Below are 15500 nucleotides of genomic sequence, written 5' to 3'. Positions count from 1 at the left end.
AGAACAAAGTTGGTTCAGGCATTCAAGATGAATCTCGGTCCCACTTTAACTTTGCAGTCTGTGCATGAATAAAACCTATTTTGCAACACAGAGAAACATATCTGAAGGTGTTAGAAGTGTTTTGCATGATTTTTGAAGTTAGACCCTGAAATGTCAGAAAACAGCGTTTCAGCGCAGAACAAAGTTGGTTCAGGCAATGCAAGCTGAATCTCTATCCCACTTTAAATTTACACTCTGTGCATGAATAAAAGCTATTTTGCAACACAGAGAAACATATCTGAAGGTGTTAGAAGTGTTTTGCATGATTTTTGAAGTTAGACCCTGAAATGTCAGAAAACAGCTTTTCAGCGCAGAACAAAGTTGGTTCAGGCATTCAAGATGAATCTCGGTCCCACTTTAACTTTGCAGTCTGTGCATGAATAAAACCTATTTTGCAACACAGAGAAACATATCTGAAGGTGTTAGAAGTGTTTTGCATGATTTTTGAAGTTAGACCCTGAAATGTCAGAAAACAGCTTTTCAGCGCAGAACAAAGTTGGTTCAGGCAATGCAAGCTGAATCTCTGTCCCACTTTAAATTTGCAGTCTGTGCGTGAATAAAACCTATTTTGCAACACAGAGAAACATATCTGAAGGTGTTAGAAGTGTTTTGCATGATTTTTGAAGTTAGACCCTGAAATGTCAGAAAACAGCGTTTCAGCGCCGAACAAAGTTGGTTCAGGCAATGCAAGCTGAATCTCTGTCCCACTTTAAATTTATACTCTGTGCATGAATAAAAGCTATTTTGCAACACAGAGAAACATATCTGAAGGTGTTAGAAGTGTTTTGCATGATTTTTGAACTTAGACCCTGAAATGTCAGAAAACAGCTTTTCAGCGCAGAACAAAGTTGGTTCAGGCAATGCAAGCTGAATCTCTGTCCCACTTTAAATTTGCAGTCTGTGCATGAATAAAACCTATTTTGCAACACAGAGAAACATATCTGAAGGTGTTAGAAGTGTTTTGCATGATTTTTGAAGTTAGACCCTGAAATGTCAGAAAACAGCTTTTCAGCGCAGAACAAAGTTGGTTCAGGCAATGCAAGCTGAATCTCGGTCCCACTTTAAGTTTGCAGTCTGTGCATGAATAAAACCTATTTTGCAACACAGAGAAACATATCTGAAGGTGTTAGAAGTGTTTTGCATGATTTTTGAAGTTAGACCCTGAAATGTCAGAAAACAGCGTTTCAGCGCAGAACAAAGTTGGTTCAGGCAATGCAAGCTGAATCTCTGTCCCACTTTAAATTTACACTCTGTGCATGAATAAAAGCTATTTTGCAACACAGAGAATTATATCTGAAGGTGTTAGAAGTGTTTTGCATGATTTTTGAAGTTAGACCCTGAAATGTCAGAAAACAGCTTTTCAGCGCAGAACAAAGTTGGTTCAGGCAATGCAAGCTGAATCTCTGTTCCACTTTAAATTTACACTCTGTGCAAGAATAAAAGCTATTTTGCAACACAGAGAAACATATCTGAAGGTGTTAGAAGTGTTTTGCATGATTTTTGAAGTTAGACCCTGAAATGTCAGAAAACAGCGTTTCAGCGCAGAACAAAGTTGGTTCAGGCAATGCAAGCTGAATCTCTGTCCCACTTTAAATTTGCAGTCTGTGCATGAATAAAACCTATTTTGCACCACAGAGAAACATATCTGAAGGTGTTAGAAGTGTTTTGCATGATTTTTGAAGTTAGACCCTGAAATGTCAGAAAACAGCTTTTCAGCGCAGAAAAAAGTTGGTTCAGGCAATGCAAGCTGAATCTCGGTCCCACTTTAACTTTGCAGTCTGTGCATGAATAAAACCTATTTTGCAACACAGAGAAACATATCTGAAGGTGTTAGAAGTGTTTTGCATGATTTTTGAAGTTAGACCCTGAAATGTCAGAAAACAGCGTTTCAGCGCAGAACAAAGTTGGTTCAGGCAATGCAAGCTGAATCTCTGTCCCACTTTAAATTTACACTCTGTGCATGAATAAAAGCTATTTTGCAACACAGAGAAACATATCTGAAGGTGTTAGAAGTGTTTTGCATGATTTTTGAAGTTAGACCCTGAAATGTCAGAAAACAGTTTTCAGCGCAGAACAAAGTTGGTTCAGGCAATGCAAGCTGAATCTCGGTCCCACTTTAACTTTGCAGTCTGTGCATGAAGAAAACCTATTTTGCAACACAGAGAAACATATCTGAAGGTGTTAGAAGTGTTTTGCATGATTTTTGAAGTTAGACCCTGAAATGTCAGAAAACAGCGTTTCAGCGCAGAACAAAGTTGGTTCAGGCAATGCAAGCTGAATCTCTGTCCCACTTTAAATTTACACTCTATGCATGAATAAAACCTATTTTGCAACACAGAGAAACATATCTGAAGGTGTTAGAAGTGTTTTGCATGATTTTTGAAGTTAGGCCCTGAAATGTCAGAAAACAGCGTTTCAGCGCAGAACAAAGTTGGTTCAGGCAATGCAAGCTGAATCTCTGTCCCACTTTAAATTTGCAGTCTGTGCATGAATAAAACCTATTTTGCAACACAGAGAAACATATCTGAAGGTGTTAGAAGTGTTTTGCATGATTTTTGAAGTTATACCCTGAAATGTCAGAAAACAGCGTTTCAGCGCAGAACAAAGTTGGTTCAGGCAATGCAAGCTGAATCTCTGTCCCACTTTAAATTTACACTCTGTGCATGAATAAAACCTATTTTGCACCACAGAGAAACATATCTGAAGGTGTTAGAAGTGTTTTGCATGATTTTTGAAGTTAGACCCTGAAATGTCAGAAAACAGCTTTTCAGCGCAGAACAAAGTTGGTTCAGGCAATGCAAGCTGAATCTCGATCCCACTTTAACTTTGCAGTCTGTGCATAAATAAAACCTATTTTGCAACACAGAGAAACATATCTGAAGGTGTTAGAAGTGTTTTGCATGATTTTTGAAGTTAGACCCTGAAATGTCAGAAAACAGCGTTTCAGCGCAGAACAAAGTTGGTTCAGGCAATGCAAGCTGAATCTCTGTCCCACTTTAAATTTACACTCTGTGCATGAATAAAAGCTATTTTGCAACACAGAGAAACATATCTGAAGGTGTTAGAAGTGTTTTGCATGATTTTTGAAGTTAGACCCTGAAATGTCAGAAAACAGCTTTTCAGCGCAGAGCAAAGTTGGTTCAGGCAATGCAAGCTGAATCTCGGTCCCACTTTAACTTTGCAGTCTGTGCATGAAGAAAACCTATTTTGCAACACAGAGAAACATATCTGAAGGTGTTAGAAGTGTTTTGCATGATTTTTGAAGTTAGACCCTGAAATGTCAGAAAACAGCTTTTCAGTGCAAAACAAAGTTGGTTCAGGCAATGCAAGCTGAATCTCGGTCCCACTTTAACTTTGCAGTCTGTGCATGAATAAAACCTATTTTGCAACACAGAGAAACATATCTGAAGGTGTTAGAAGTGTTTTGCATGATTTTTGAAGTTAGACCCTGAAATGTCAGAAAACAGCGTTTCAGCGCAGAACAAAGTTGGTTCAGGCAATGCAAGCTGAATCTCTGTCCCACTTTAAATTTACACTCTGTGCATGAATAAAAGCTATTTTGCAACACAGAGAAACATATCTGAAGGTGTTAGAAGTGTTTTGCATGATTTTTGAAGTTAGACCCTGAAATGTCAGAAAACAGCGTTTCAGCGCAGAACAAAGTTGGTTCAGGCAATGCAAGCTGAATCTCTGTCCCACTTTAAATTTACACTCTGTGCATGAATAAAAGCTATTTTGCAACACAGAGAAACATATCTGAAGGTGTTAGAAGTGTTTTGCATGATTTTTGAAGTTAGACCCTGAAATGTCAGAAAACAGCGTTTCAGCGCAGAACAAAGTTGGTTCAGGCAATGCAAGCTGAATCTCTGTCCCACTTTAAATTTGCAGTCTGTGCATGAATAAAACCTATTTTGCAACACAGAGAAACATATCTGAAGGTGTTAGAAGTGTTTTGCATGATTTTTGAAGTTATACCCTGAAATGTCAGAAAACAGCGTTTCAGTGCAGAACAAAGTTGGTTCAGGCAATGCAAGCTGAATCTCTGTCCCACTTTAAATTTACACTCTATGCATGAATAAAACCTATTTTGCAACACAGAGAAACATATCTGAAAGTGTTAGAAGTGTTTTGCATGATTTTTGAAGTTAGACCCTGAAATGTCAGAAAACAGCGTTTCAGCGCAGAACAAAGTTGGTTCAGGCAATGCAAGCTGAATCTCTGTCCCACTTTAAATTTACACTCTGTGCATGAATAAAAGCTATTTTGCAACACAGAGAAACATATATGAAGGTGTTAGAAGTGTTTTGCATGATTTTTGAAGTTAGACCCTGAAATGTCAGAAAACAGCGTTTCAGCGCAGAACAAAGTTGGTTCAGGCAATGCAAGCTGAATCTCTGTCCCACTTTAAATTTGCAGTCTGTGCATGAATAAAACCTATTTTGCAACACAGAGAAACATATCTGAAGGTGTTAGAAGTGTTTTGCATGATTTTTGAAGTTAGACCCTGAAATGTCAGAAAACAGCGTTTCAGCGCAGAACAAAGTTGGTTCAGGCAATGCAAGCTGAATCTCTGTCCCACTTTAAATTTACACTCTGTGCATGAATAAAACCTATTTTGCAACACAGAGAAACATATCTGAAGGTGTTAGAAGTGTTTTGCATGATTTTTGAAGTTAGACCCTGAAATGTCAGAAAACAGCTTTTCAGCGCAGAACAAAGTTGGTTCAGGCAATGCAAGCTGAATCTCGGTCCCACTTTAACTTTGCAGTCTGTGCATGAATAAAACCTATTTTGCAACACAGAGAAACATATCTGAAGGTGTTAGAAGTCTTTTGCATGATTTTTGAAGTTAGACCCTGAAATGTCAGAAAACAGCGTTTCAGCGCAGAACAAAGTTGGTTCAGGCAATGCAAGCTGAATCTCTATCCCACTTTAAATTTACACTCTGTGCATGAATAAAAGCTATTTTGCAACACAGAGAAACATATCTGAAGGTGTTAGAAGTGTTTTGCATGATTTTTGAAGTTAGACCCTGAAATGTCAGAAAACAGCTTTTCAGCGCAGAACAAAGTTGGTTCAGGCATTCAAGATGAATCTCGGTCCCACTTTAACTTTGCAGTCTGTGCATGAATAAAACCTATTTTGCAACACAGAGAAACATATCTGAAGGTGTTAGAAGTGTTTTGCATGATTTTTGAAGTTAGACCCTGAAATGTCAGAAAACAGCGTTTCAGCGCAGAACAAAGTTGGTTCAGGCAATGCAAGCTGAATCTCTATCCCACTTTAAATTTACACTCTGTGCATGAATAAAAGCTATTTTGCAACACAGAGAAACATATCTGAAGGTGTTAGAAGTGTTTTGCATGATTTTTGAAGTTAGACCCTGAAATGTCAGAAAACAGCTTTTCAGCGCAGAACAAAGTTGGTTCAGGCATTCAAGATGAATCTCGGTCCCACTTTAACTTTGCAGTCTGTGCATGAATAAAACCTATTTTGCAACACAGAGAAACATATCTGAAGGTGTTAGAAGTGTTTTGCATGATTTTTGAAGTTAGACCCTGAAATGTCAGAAAACAGCTTTTCAGCGCAGAACAAAGTTGGTTCAGGCAATGCAAGCTGAATCTCTGTCCCACTTTAAATTTGCAGTCTGTGCGTGAATAAAACCTATTTTGCAACACAGAGAAACATATCTGAAGGTGTTAGAAGTGTTTTGCATGATTTTTGAAGTTAGACCCTGAAATGTCAGAAAACAGCGTTTCAGCGCCGAACAAAGTTGGTTCAGGCAATGCAAGCTGAATCTCTGTCCCACTTTAAATTTACACTCTGTGCATGAATAAAAGCTATTTTGCAACACAGAGAAACATATCTGAAGGTGTTAGAAGTGTTTTGCATGATTTTTGAACTTAGACCCTGAAATGTCAGAAAACAGCTTTTCAGCGCAGAACAAAGTTGGTTCAGGCAATGCAAGCTGAATCTCTGTCCCACTTTAAATTTGCAGTCTGTGCATGAATAAAACCTATTTTGCAACACAGAGAAACATATCTGAAGGTGTTAGAAGTGTTTTGCATGATTTTTGAAGTTAGACCCTGAAATGTCAGAAAACAGCTTTTCAGCGCAGAACAAAGTTGGTTCAGGCAATGCAAGCTGAATCTCGGTCCCACTTTAACTTTGCAGTCTGTGCATGAATAAAACCTATTTTGCAACACAGAGAAACATATCTGAAGGTGTTAGAAGTGTTTTGCATGATTTTTGAAGTTAGACCCTGAAATGTCAGAAAACAGCGTTTCAGCGCAGAACAAAGTTGGTTCAGGCAATGCAAGCTGAATCTCTGTCCCACTTTAAATTTACACTCTGTGCATGAATAAAAGCTATTTTGCAACACAGAGAATTATATCTGAAGGTGTTAGAAGTGTTTTGCATGATTTTTGAAGTTAGACCCTGAAATGTCAGAAAACAGCTTTTCAGCGCAGAACAAAGTTGGTTCAGGCAATGCAAGCTGAATCTCTGTTCCACTTTAAATTTACACTCTGTGCAAGAATAAAAGCTATTTTGCAACACAGAGAAACATATCTGAAGGTGTTAGAAGTGTTTTGCATGATTTTTGAAGTTAGACCCTGAAATGTCAGAAAACAGCGTTTCAGCGCAGAATAGTGATGCGCGGGTCGAGGTTTTTTTCAACCCGCGGGTCCCGCAATTATGAAATTATTTGGCCCGCCCCAGCCCGCCCCGCACCACTGTGTCTATTTTTACAACCCGCCCCGCCCCGCCCCGCACCCGCAACCATTAAATAGACATACTATGCATTGTAATGCAAATAAATACAGCTTTTTTTTGCTTGGAAACAATCACAAACATCGCCCTTTAAACTGGCAACAACATACTGTAAGATTATGGATATGAACCATAAATCAAATCATATTAATAACAAGATAATCGGTGGTGTCACGTTAGTGGTGCCGGAAAAAAGTGGGTATATACGCATATGAATATCGTTTTGAACTTTCTATTTGAACGCATTCGTTTACTGGATCCTTGGAAGTTCTGATCATAAAAATCTGCTTCTTTTTATTTGTAAGGTATTGTTTTCGTTATTATGAACTGTTTAAAATGACTAGGGCGCGCACGCATCACGCGCAATCACCATCAAAGCAAGCCGGCGCCACGGTCCTGACTGTATCATTGCTGTCTTTATTGTGTGTTTTTAGCGAATATTTACATTCATTCACATATGACTGGATGTGGTTGACTGTCTTGATTTTGACTAATGCAGGATAATGCGCATCCGAGGAGATTTAAATACGCATAGCACCAGGCCTGCAGAGCCGAATGAGCGTTCGCTTGATGCGCTTGTGGCTGGCAGCGGGAGCTGCTTGGCGCTTTCGTGACGTGACGTGTTGATAACCTTATTAAAGAACTTAATAAAATATGAAAATAGATATTCCCAAATATGTAATATAGGCTATAGGGAATTGCACGCAATATACATTTTTTTTTAATGACCCGCCCCAACCCGCCCCGCAAATAAAGTGACAATTTCTTTACCCGCCCCAACCCGCCCCGCAAATAAAGTGACAATTTCTTTACCCGCCCCAACCCGACCCGCGGGTTACCCGCGGGGCCCGCGGGTTATGAGACGACCCGCGCATCACTAGCGCAGAACAAAGTTGGTTCAGGCAATGCAAGCTGAATCTCTGTCCCACTTTAAATTTGCAGTCTGTGCATGAATAAAACCTATTTTGCACCACAGAGAAACATATCTGAAGGTGTTAGAAGTGTTTTGCATGATTTTTGAAGTTAGACCCTGAAATGTCAGAAAACAGCTTTTCAGCGCAGAAAAAAGTTGGTTCAGGCAATGCAAGCTGAATCTCGGTCCCACTTTAACTTTGCAGTCTGTGCATGAATAAAACCTATTTTGCAACACAGAGAAACATATCTGAAGGTGTTAGAAGTGTTTTGCATGATTTTTGAAGTTAGACCCTGAAATGTCAGAAAACAGCGTTTCAGCGCAGAACAAAGTTGGTTCAGGCAATGCAAGCTGAATCTCTGTCCCACTTTAAATTTACACTCTGTGCATGAATAAAAGCTATTTTGCAACACAGAGAAACATATCTGAAGGTGTTAGAAGTGTTTTGCATGATTTTTGAAGTTAGACCCTGAAATGTCAGAAAACAGCTTTTCAGCGCAGAACAAAGTTGGTTCAGGCAATGCAAGCTGAATCTCGGTCCCACTTTAACTTTGCAGTCTGTGCATGAAGAAAACCTATTTTGCAACACAGAGAAACATATCTGAAGGTGTTAGAAGTGTTTTGCATGATTTTTGAAGTTAGACCCTGAAATGTCAGAAAACAGCGTTTCAGCGCAGAACAAAGTTGGTTCAGGCAATGCAAGCTGAATCTCTGTCCCACTTTAAATTTACACTCTATGCATGAATAAAACCTATTTTGCAACACAGAGAAACATATCTGAAGGTGTTAGAAGTGTTTTGCATGATTTTTGAAGTTAGACCCTGAAATGTCAGAAAACAGCTTTTCAGCGCAGAACAAAGTTGGTTCAGGCAATGCAAGCTGAATCTCTGTCCCACTTTAAATTTACACTCTGTGCATGAATAAAAGCTATTTTGCAACACAGAGAAACATATCTGAAGGTGTTAGAAGTGTTTTGCATGATTTTTGAAGTTAGGCCCTGAAATGTCAGAAAACAGCGTTTCAGCGCAGAACAAAGTTGGTTCAGGCAATGCAAGCTGAATCTCGGTCCCACTTTAACTTTGCAGTCTGTGCATGAATAAAACCTATTTTGCAACACAGAGAAACATATCTGAAGGTGTTAGAAGTGTTTTGCATGATTTTTGAAGTTAGACCCTGAAATGTCAGAAAACAGCGTTTCAGCGCAGAACAAAGTTGGTTCAGGCAATGCAAGCTGAATCTCTGTCCCACTTTAAATTTACACTCTGTGCATGAATAAAAGCTATTTTGCAACACAGAGAAACATATCTGAAGGTGTTAGAAGTGTTTTGCATGATTTTTGAAGTTAGACCCTGAAATGTCAGAAAACAGCTTTTCAGCGCAGAACAAAGTTGGTTCAGGCAATGCAAGCTGAATCTCGGTCCCACTTTAACTTTGCAGTCTGTGCATGAAGAAAACCTATTTTGCAACACAGAGAAACATATCTGAAGGTGTTAGAAGTGTTTTGCATGATTTTTGAAGTTAGACCCTGAAATGTCAGAAAACAGCGTTTCAGCGCAGAACAAATTTGGTTCAGGCAATGCAAGCTGAATCTCTGTCCCACTTTAAATTTACACTCTATGCATGAATAAAACCTATTTTGCAACACAGAGAAACATATCTGAAGGTGTTAGAAGTGTTTTGCATGATTTTTGAAGTTAGACCCTGAAATGTCAGAAAACAGCTTTTCAGCGCAGAACAAAGTTGGTTCAGGCAATGCAAGCTGAATCTCTGTCCCACTTTAAATTTACACTCTGTGCATGAATAAAAGCTATTTTGCAACACAGAGAAACATATCTGAAGGTGTTAGAAGTGTTTTGCATGATTTTTGAAGTTAGGCCCTGAAATGTCAGAAAACAGCGTTTCAGCGCAGAACAAAGTTGGTTCAGGCAATGCAAGCTGAATCTCTGTCCCACTTTAAATTTGCAGTCTGTGCATGAATAAAACCTATTTTGCAACACAGAGAAACATATCTGAAGGTGTTAGAAGTGTTTTGCATGATTTTTGAAGTTATACCCTGAAATGTCAGAAAACAGCGTTTCAGCGCAGAACAAAGTTGGTTCAGGCAATGCAAGCTGAATCTCTGTCCCACTTTAAATTTACACTCTGTGCATGAATAAAACCTATTTTGCACCACAGAGAAACATATCTGAAGGTGTTAGAAGTGTTTTGCATGATTTTTGAAGTTAGACCCTGAAATGTCAGAAAACAGCTTTTCAGCGCAGAACAAAGTTGGTTCAGGCAATGCAAGCTGAATCTCGGTCCCACTTTAACTTTGCAGTCTGTGCATGAAGAAAACCTATTTTGCAACACAGAGAAACATATCTGAAGGTGTTAGAAGTGTTTTGCATGATTTTTGAAGTTAGACCCTGAAATGTCAGAAAACAGCTTTTCAGCGCAGAACAAAGTTGGTTCAGGCAATGCAAGCTGAATCTCTGTCCCACTTTAAATTTACACTCTATGCATGAATAAAACCTATTTTGCAACACAGAGAAACATATCTGAAGGTGTTAGAAGTGTTTTGCATGATTTTTGAAGTTAGACCCTGAAATGTCAGAAAACAGCTTTTCAGCGCAGAACAAAGTTGGTTCAGGCAATGCAAGCTGAATCTCTGTCCCACTTTAAATTTACACTCTGTGCATGAATAAAAGCTATTTTGCAACACAGAGAAACATATCTGAAGGTGTTAGAAGTGTTTTGCATGATTTTTGAAGTTAGACCCTGAAATGTCAGAAAATAGCGTTTCAGCGCAGAACAAAGTTGGTTAAGGCAATGCAAGCTGAATCTCTGTCCCACTTTAAATTTGCAGTCTGTGCATGAATAAAACCTATTTTGCAACACAGAGAAACATATCTGAAGGTGTTAGAAGTGTTTTGCATGATTTTTGAAGTTATACCCTGAAATGTCAGAAAACAGCGTTTCAGCGCAGAACAAAGTTGGTTCAGGCAATGCAAGCTGAATCTCTGTCCCACTTTAAATTTACACTCTGTTCATGAATAAAACCTATTTTGCAACACAGAGAAACATATCTGAAGGTGTTAGAAGTGTTTTGCATGATTTTTGAAGTTAGACCCTGAAATATCAGAAAACAGCTTTTCAGCGCAGAACAAAGTTGGTTCAGGCAATGCAAGCTGAATCTCGGTCCCACTTTAACTTTGCAGTCTGTGCATGAATAAAACCTATTTTGCAACACAGAGAAACATATCTGAAGGTGTTAGAAGTGTTTTGCATGATTTTTGAAGTTAGACCCTGAAATGTCAGAAAACAGCGTTTCAGCGCAGAACAAAGTTGGTTCAGGCAATGCAAGCTGAATCTCTTTCCCACTTTAAATTTACACTCTGTGCATGAATAAAAGCTATTTTGCAACACAGAGAAACATATATGAAGGTGTTAGAAGTGTTTTGCATGATTTTTGAAGTTAGACCCTGAAATGTCAGAAAACAGCGTTTCAGCGCAGAACAAAGTTGGTTCAGGCAATGCAAGCTGAATCTCTGTCCCACTTTAAATTTGCAGTCTGTGCATGAATAAAACCTATTTTGCAACACAGAGAAACATATCTGAAGGTGTTAGAAGTGTTTTGCATGATTTTTGAAGTTAGACCCTGAAATGTCAGAAAACAGCTTTTCAGTGCAGAACAAAGTTGGTTCAGGCAATGCAAGCTGAATCTCTGTCCCACTTTAAATTTGCAGTCTGTGCATGAATAAAAGCTATTTTGCAACACAGAGAAACGTATCTGAAGGTGTTAGAAGTGTTTTGCATGATTTTTGAAGTTAGACCCTGAAATATCAGAAAACAGCTTTTCAGCGCAGAACAAAGTTGGTTCTGGCAATGCAAGCTGAATCTCTGTCCCACTTTAAATTTGCAGTCTGTGCATGAATAAAACCTATTTTGCAACACAGAGAAACATATCTGAAGGTGTTAGAAGTGTTTTGCATGATTTTTGAAGTTAGACCCTGAAATGTCAGAAAACAGCGTTTCAGTGCCGAACAAAGTTGGTTCAAGCAATGCAAGCTGAATCTCTGTCCCACTTTAAATTTACACTCTGTGCATGAATAAAAGCTATTTTGCAACACAGAGAAACATATCTGAAGGTGTTAGAAGTGTTTTGCATGATTTTTGAACTTAGACCCTGAAATGTCAGAAAACAGCTTTTCAGCGCAGAACAAAGTTGGTTCAGGCAATGCAAGCTGAATCTCTGTCCCACTTTAAATTTGCAGTCTGTGCATGAATAAAACCTATTTTGCAACACAGAGAAACATATCTGAAGGTGTTAGAAGTGTTTTGCATGATTTTTGAAGTTAGACCCTGAAATGTCAGAAAACAGCTTTTCAGCGCAGAACAAAGTTGGTTCAGGCAATGCAAGCTGAATCTCGGTCCCACTTTAACTTTGCAGTCTGTGCATGAATAAAACCTATTTTGCAACACAGAGAAACATATCTGAAGGTGTTAGAAGTGTTTTGCATGATTTTTGAAGTTAGACCCTGAAATGTCAGAAAACAGCGTTTCAGCGCAGAACAAAGTTGGTTCAGGCAATGCAAGCTGAATCTCTGTCCCACTTTAAATTTACACTCTGTGCATGAATAAAAGCTATTTTGCAACACAGAGAATTATATCTGAAGGTGTTAGAAGTGTTTTGCATGATTTTTGAAGTTAGACCCTGAAATGTCAGAAAACAGCTTTTCAGCGCAGAACAAAGTTGGTTCAGGCAATGCAAGCTGAATCTCTGTTCCACTTTAAATTTACACTCTGTGCAAGAATAAAAGCTATTTTGCAACACAGAGAAACATATCTGAAGGTGTTAGAAGTGTTTTGCATGATTTTTGAAGTTAGACCCTGAAATGTCAGAAAACAGCGTTTCAGCGCAGAACAAAGTTGGTTCAGGCAATGCAAGCTGAATCTCTGTCCCACTTTAAATTTGCAGTCTGTGCATGAATAAAACCTATTTTGCAACACAGAGAAACATATCTGAAGGTGTTAGAAGTGTTTTGCATGATTTTTGAAGTTAGACCCTGAAATGTCAGAAAACAGCGTTTCAGCGCAGAACAAAGTTGGTTCAGGCAATGCAAGCTGAATCTCTGTCCCACTTTAAATTTGCAGTCTGTGCATGAATAAAACCTATTTTGCAACACAGAGAAACATATCTGAAGGTGTTAGAAGTGTTTTGCATGATTTTTGAAGTTAGACCCTGAAATGTCAGAAAACAGCTTTTCAGCGCAGAACAAAGTTGGTTCAGGCAATGCAAGCTGAATCTCGGTCCCACTTTAACTTTGCAGTCTGTGCATGAATAAAACCTATTTTGCAACACAGAGAAACATATCTGAAGGTGTTAGAAGTGTTTTGCATGATTTTTGAAGTTAGACCCTGAAATGTCAGAAAACAGCGTTTCAGCGCAGAACAAAGTTGGTTCAGGCAATGCAAGCTGAATCTCTGTCCCACTTTAAATTTACACTCTGTGCATGAATAAAAGCTATTTTGCAACACAGAGAAACATATCTGAAGGTGTTAGAAGTGTTTTGCATGATTTTTGAAGTTAGACCCTGAAATGTCAGAAAACAGCTTTTCAGCGCAGAACAAAGTTGGTTCAGGCAATGCAAGCTGAATCTCGGTCCCACTTTAACTTTGCAGTCTGTGCATGAAGAAAACCTATTTTGCAACACAGAGAAACATATCTGAAGGTGTTAGAAGTGTTTTGCATGATTTTTGAAGTTAGACCCTGAAATGTCAGAAAACAGCGTTTCAGCGCAGAACAAAGTTGGTTCAGGCAATGCAAGCTGAATCTCTGTCCCACTTTAAATTTACACTCTATGCATGAATAAAACCTATTTTGCAACACAGAGAAACATATCTGAAGGTGTTAGAAGTGTTTTGCATGATTTTTGAAGTTAGACCCTGAAATGTCAGAAAACAGCTTTTCAGCGCAGAACAAAGTTGGTTCAGGCAATGCAAGCTGAATCTCTGTCCCACTTTAAATTTACACTCTGTGCATGAATAAAAGCTATTTTGCAACACAGAGAAACATATCTGAAGGTGTTAGAAGTGTTTTGCATGATTTTTGAAGTTAGACCCTGAAATGTCAGAAAACAGCTTTTCAGCGCAGAACAAAGTTGGTTCAGGCAATGCAAGCTGAATCTCGGTCCCACTTTAACTTTGCAGTCTGTGCATGAAGAAAACCTATTTTGCAACACAGAGAAACATATCTGAAGGTGTTAGAAGTGTTTTGCATGATTTTTGAAGTTAGACCCTGAAATGTCAGAAAACAGCGTTTCAGCGCAGAACAAAGTTGGTTCAGGCAATGCAAGCTGAATCTCTGTCCCACTTTAAATTTACACTCTATGCATGAATAAAACCTATTTTGCAACACAGAGAAACATATCTGAAGGTGTTAGAAGTGTTTTGCATGATTTTTGAAGTTACACCCTGAAATGTCAGAAAACAGCTTTTCAGCGCAGAACAAAGTTGGTTCAGGCAATGCAAGCTGAATCTCTGTCCCACTTTAAATTTACACTCTGTGCATGAATAAAAGCTATTTTGCAACACAGAGAAACATATCTGAAGGTGTTAGAAGTGTTTTGCATGATTTTTGAAGTTAGACCCTGAAATGTCAGAAAACAGCGTTTCAGCGCAGAACAAAGTTGGTTAAGGCAATGCAAGCTGAATCTCTGTCCCACTTTAAATTTGCAGTCTGTGCATGAATAAAAGCTATTTTGCAACACAGAGAAACATATCTGAAGGTGTTAGAAGTGTTTTGCATGATTTTTGAAGTTATACCCTGAAATGTCAGAAAACAGCGTTTCAGCGCAGAACAAAGTTGGTTCAGGCAATGCAAGCTGAATCTCTGTCCCACTTTAAATTTACACTCTGTTCATGGATAAAACCTATTTTGCAACACAGAGAAACATATCTGAAGGTTTTAGAAGTGTTTTGCATGATTTTTGAAGTTAGACCCTGAAATGTCAGAAAACAGCTTTTCAGCGCAGAACAAAGTTGGTTCAGGCAATGCAAGCTGAATCTCGGTCCCACTTTAACTTTGCAGTCTGTGCATGAATAAAACCTATTTTGCAACACAGAGAAACATATCTGAAGGTGTTAGAAGTGTTTTGCATGATTTTTGAAGTTAGACCCTGAAATGTCAGAAAACAGCGTTTCAGCGCAGAACAAAGTTGGTTCAGGCAATGCAAGCTGAATCTCTGTCCCACTTTAAATTTACACTCTGTGCATGAATAAAAGCTATTTTGCAACACAGAGAAACATATATGAAGGTGTTAGAAGTGTTTTGCATGATTTTTGAAGTTAGACCCTGAAATGTCAGAAAACAGCGTTTCAGCGCAGAACAAAGTTGGTTCAGGCAATGCAAGCTGAATCTCTGTCCCACTTTAAATTTGCAGTCTGTGCATGAATAAAACCTATTTTGCAACACAGAGAAACATATCTGAAGGTGTTAGAAGTGTTTTGCATGATTTTTGAAGTTAGACCCTGAAATGTCAGAAAACAGCTTTTCAGCGCAGAACAAAGTTGGTTCAGGCAATGCAAGCTGAATCTCTGTCCCACTTTAAATTTGCAGTCTGTGCATGAATAAAAGCTATTTTGCAACACAGAGAAACGTATCTGAAGGTGTTAGAAGTGTTTTGCATGATTTTTGAAGTTAGACCCTGAAATATCAGAAAACAGCTTTTCAGCGCAGAACAAAGTTGGTTCTGGCAATGCAAGCTGAATCTCTGTTCCACTTTAAATTTGCAGTCTG

This window comes from Garra rufa, unplaced genomic scaffold (genome assembly GCF_049309525.1).
Source record: "Garra rufa unplaced genomic scaffold, GarRuf1.0 hap1_unplaced_002, whole genome shotgun sequence".
NCBI classification, from domain to species: domain Eukaryota; kingdom Metazoa; phylum Chordata; class Actinopteri; order Cypriniformes; family Cyprinidae; genus Garra; species Garra rufa.
Note: the sequence above shows the minus strand (reverse complement) of the source record.